The sequence below is a fragment of the Mus pahari genome, chromosome 19 (genome assembly GCF_900095145.1).
Source record: "Mus pahari chromosome 19, PAHARI_EIJ_v1.1, whole genome shotgun sequence".
Taxonomy (NCBI): domain Eukaryota; kingdom Metazoa; phylum Chordata; class Mammalia; order Rodentia; family Muridae; genus Mus; species Mus pahari.
The window spans coordinates 29,983,294-29,988,496 of record NC_034608.1 but is presented as its reverse complement, the minus strand read 5'-3'; positions in this window follow the sequence as shown (position 1 = coordinate 29,988,496).

Here is a 5,203-nt window from a genome sequence, read left to right as displayed (position 1 = left end):
CCCCCCCCCCCCCCCCGTGCCGGAGCAGTGGAGCAGGTCTTCTCCAAACAAGTTGTGTACGTCTAACCTCCCATGAGAGCCCTCCCTGGGTTCCCAGCAAGCCACCCCCCACCCCCCTGCCAAGTCAAGGACTCTTGTCCCCAAGGGACCCTGTTGGAGCTCCCTCCTCCTGCTCCTTTCCCCTCCAGCCCCGCAGGCCCCCACTCTGTTCTCAGCTCTTCCTCCGCATCCAGAAGCTACTGGGATGTATGAGAGTAAGAACCTGTCATCCCTGGCCTCCATGCAGCCCTGGAGACCCTGAGCTAGTTCCAGCAGGTCTGTGAGGACCTCAAACTGCACCTTCCCCATCCTGGAGCCGGGGTGGTGGGGTGGTGGGGGTGGTGGTCCTGCAGCTTCTTACAACCTGATGCCTGCCTAGTGGCAGCAGCAACAACAATAACAGCAAGTGAGGGAGCATGCAGTCAAACTTCCTGAGTCCGCCTGCCTCCATGAGTGGCCCTAGCCCTGTGGTGGGCCAGATGCGGGACCCCATTTTTACCTGAGACCCCTGACCCCATCTCGAGACCTGCTTTTCTCTCTCTCCTGCCCAGTCAACAGGCTCTAGCCTTTTGTCATCCAATCAGAGATTATCGGGAGCATTTTTTACAGCTCCCCAATAATTTACATCCGTCAACACAGTGCCATGTCCAGACTGCAACCTGATCCCGGGACACAGAGCTCAGCACCTGATACACAGTGCACACAGCAACCCCAACATCACCCCTTTTTAATCCAATAAAAACCCTTTCTCTTATAATAATGAAATGTGTACAATAAAAACAACTATAAAAATATCATATAAGAGTTACTTACATTTATGGGCTGGAGAGATGGATCAGCAGTGACTACTCTTCCAGAGGTCCTGAGTTCAATTCCCAGCAACCATATGGTGACTCACAACCATCTGTGATGGAATCTGAAGCCCTCTTCTGGTGTTTCTGAAGACAGCTACAGTGTACTCATATACATAAAATAAATCTTTTTTTAAAAAGTTACATTCACCCTGAACTATTACTATGTTTCATCTGGGCTGCTCTTAGCTCCAATTGAGCAGCCCTCAGGGTCTCACCTCCTTTCTCCCACTCTCTTTCTCCTCTCCTGCATCTTCTTCTTCTTCTCTCTGACCCCAAGCCCATGAAGCCTAAAGCCCACCTATGTCTCTTTGCATAGCTCTATAGCTGTTGACATCTTTATTTTCCAGTCACTGTTAACTGGGGGCAGAGTCACTCAGTGTTTTATGTGCAGATTCTCTTGTCTTCGGGGCAACCAGTCTTGGGAGCCCCAAATTAGCATTAGAATACAAGCAGCACTAAACCAAACTACTCCATAGGAGCTTCAGGATTGAAAGGATCATAGGTTTGGCACCATTGGCTGAAGAGAGCCAGGATAAGGTATTGATGAGGGTGCAGCAGAGACCCCAGCACACTGGAAATATCAGTACAGTGGGACAACCACCAAGTACACATAGCCACAGAGATGAGCTGGCCCGAGATAGCTGTAAATAGCAGAGTGTGACTATCCAAGCCCTTTGGCACTCAGAATCTTGTGAGTGACCCCGCCACTGGATACCGAGTTATTTGTATCACTAGAGATTGTGTTTGCTTTGTTCAGATTGTGACTGTGTCCTGGTTCCCTCTTGGAGCAAGTCAGTAAGTAGCACTCCGCATGGCATCTGCATCAGCTCCTGTCTCCAGGTCACTGCCTTGAGTTCCTGCGACTTCCCTGGATGATGGAACTGTAAGGTGAAATAAACCCTTCCCTCCCCAAGTTGCTTTTGGTCATGGTTTAGTCACAGCAATGGAAACCCTGTCTAAGACAATACTAGCAAAGACTAGCAAAGTGGGACAGACACCCCATCCTATGAGGATAAGGACAGAACTTGACTGTGGGAGCAGTGGGTCATCTTCCATCTGTCACTGGGCTCATCATATCTCTTAGGCAAAAAAATGGCGAGGGTGCTGTTGTGTTGACAGTTTTCCCTGTAAGCGCCATTTAAAGTAAAGATTTGTTTTAGTATCTTTATCCAGGAACCCCTTCCTCAAAGTCCTTTGTCCTCTAGGCCTCTTATAGCCAGTAAGTTAGGTTAATTTATGAATGAAATCTTAAAAAAAACCTCATTAATGCATTTGTTGAGAAAAAAATTTTTAAAATATTTATTTATTTCATGTATGTGAGTACACTGTCACTGTCTTCAGAAGAGGGCATTGGATCCCTGCTACAGATGGTTGTGAGCCACCATGTGGTTGCTGCGAATTGAACTCAGAACCCCTGGAAGAGCAGCCAGTGCTCTTAACCGCTGAGCTATCTCTCCAGCCCTGTTGAGAAATTTCTTATCTTTTCATTATCTTTTTTTTTCTCAAGTTATAAAATGTACCTTGGATTTCCCTTCATGAAGAGTGGCATCCAGTGCAGGTTCACAAGCCACGAGCTAAGCCAGGACAGACTGGAAACTGAGAGGAGATAAAGCATGAGGGCCTGCCTCACATCCTCACAGCCCTGTGTTATGATAAAACGTGTACACACACCTCTCTCAAACACACCTCTCTCTCACATATGTGCACGTGCATGCACACATGTACACACCCATCTACAGACCTCTCTCACACACACATGCACACACACACCTCTCTCACACACACACACCTCGCATACACTTCTCTTTCACACACACATGTGCATGCACACACATATACACCTTTTTCTCTCACACACACACATACAAACACCTCTCTAACACATACACACCTCTCTCACACACATACACCTCTCACACACACATGTACATGTGTGTGCACATACACACACACTTCACACATACCTCTCTCATACACATATAGATGCTCTCTCTCACACACCCACACCCTCTTCTTTCACAATCATACACACCTCTCTCACATGCACACATGCATGCACACACACCGCTTTCTCTGTCTCACACCTCTCCCTCTCCTCATTTCTCCCCTTCCCTCCCTCCCCCTCTCTCCACACAGACACACACACACACACACACACACACACACACACACACACCTGGCACCTTCCATGTTCTGCAGTGACCTCACCATTGAGGCTAGTGAATTCTGCTTCAGGTACAATGAAGTGTTTTAGGACCTCTGTGGCCGCTCAGGGGTTTCTGAGACAACGCAGACATTGTGTTTAGAACAAGTTGGTTTTCTTTGCAAAAGTAAATAGCATGTGTAAGTGCAGGTTCAAAGTCACAGTGCCACTTACCAAATGTCAGAGGAGTTCCCAGTTTAGACAAGCCATGAGAACAGTAATTGAGAAGTAGACGTGTGTGGCCAGAGGCCTCACAGATCATCCTGGAGAAAGCTGAGGAGAGATGACACTTCGAGTAGAGAGAACAGTTTGTCTTAAGAGGGGCAGAGAAGGGAGCAGGCTTTAAATCACGGGCGATAAGTGGTTACACAGCCCACTGCTGCTGACTAGTCACAGGTCACCCTGCACTAGAACTCAGACAGGATGTTTCTGTCTGTTCCCATCAGTCCTGATGTTCTCTGTCCTGGAGGAAGAGGACAAAATTGCTTCCTCCATCACACCTGGTGAGCTGTCTGAACACTGTAGCAGGGTTGAAACTATGTTTCTCCTGACTGAAAAGAAAAGCAACTGTCACAGTAGCTCTGTGTTCCCTTGGAGATATATGTTTCTGTCCCCTCCCTCCCCCCCCCCCGCAGTCCGTGATTGTAACAAGCCCAACTCTCCTTTCTCATGCCACTGGCCAGGCCACCCTGTTCTGTGGGACAGTAGTAAGGATTATAACTAACTTTGTCCTATTTCTGGCGTTAGTGAAAATGGTTTTAAAATTAGAATGGGCAGGTCATGGAAGCACATGCCTGTAATCTAACTCTTAGGAGACCCTATCTCAAAACTACAAGATAAAATAAAAATTTAAAACTAAACAGGAAACATGAGGTTTATTTATTTTTTTTAAAGATTTATTTATTATTATATGTAAATACACTGTAGCTGTCTTCAGACACTCCAGAAGAGGGCATCAGATCTCATTATGGATGGTTGTAAGCCACCATGTAGTTGCTGGGATTTGAACTCCGGACCTTTGGAAGAGCAGTCAGTGCTCTGACCCACAGAGCCATTTCACCATCCCCATGAGGTTTATTTTTGATAAATACCTTCTTACCTGGTGTGGTGGGTTGAAATCCCTCACTGTCTTGGGTATCTGACACTTGGTCCACAACTGGTAGATTTGTGTGATGAGTCATAGGTGGGGTGGTAATGTGAAAGAGAATGACCCCTAAAGATTCATATTTGAATACTTGGTTTCCAGTTTGGGAGTGTTGGGAAGAGTTAAGGATGTGGCCTTGTTTGAGGGGGTGTTTCAGAGACTCAGGCCTCCCCAGTAGCTCTCTCTGCTTCCTGCTCACGCTTCAGGATGCATGGTCTCAACTACTGCTCTGGCACTGAGCCTGCTGCTATGCTCCCCATCCTGCCTGCTGCTGTGCTCCCCATCCTGCCTGCTGCTGTGCTCCCCATCCATCCTGCTGCTCTGCTCCCCATCCTGCCTGCTGCTCTGCTCCCCATCCCAGTGATCACGAACCCTAACCCTCTGCAACACTCAGAGCCCTAAGTGAGAAAAACACATTTGCTAAGTTCTGAACCAACCCTGGGCTAAAACTAAGGTCAGCCTGACCCTCCGGTATGCACAGGGCATTTCAGGAACCATAACTCACCTGTCATTGTTCCATATCTCTACCCCCAAGGATCCATGCTCCCCTCTCCAATCAAATAGAAATGCCATGGTGGCACAGCAGTGCCCTATTCTTAGTGAGAATTCATGTCCTATCACCCTTGCTAACAGCCATTGTAGCTATGTCAAGGGCGATGTTATCATTATAAACCCCTGGGTCACTTGGCTTGGGACACCTCTTCAGATTTGTAGTCACAGGAGTGTGTACCCCTGGTCAGCCTGTGTGGCTCAACAAAAACTATAAAGACTTCAAATTCACAAGGAGCTCATTCTGGCCATTTCCTGGGTAAGAACAGCCCGGCTACAAGAGCTCCAGGGTAAATGCTTTCTGTTAGAAGTTGTCTTGGTCATGATGTTTTGCCATGGCAAAAGAAAAGCCACTAGTACACCAGGAAAAGAAGTCCCTTTTAATGTGTGTTTTTAAAGACTTAAAGAAAGAAA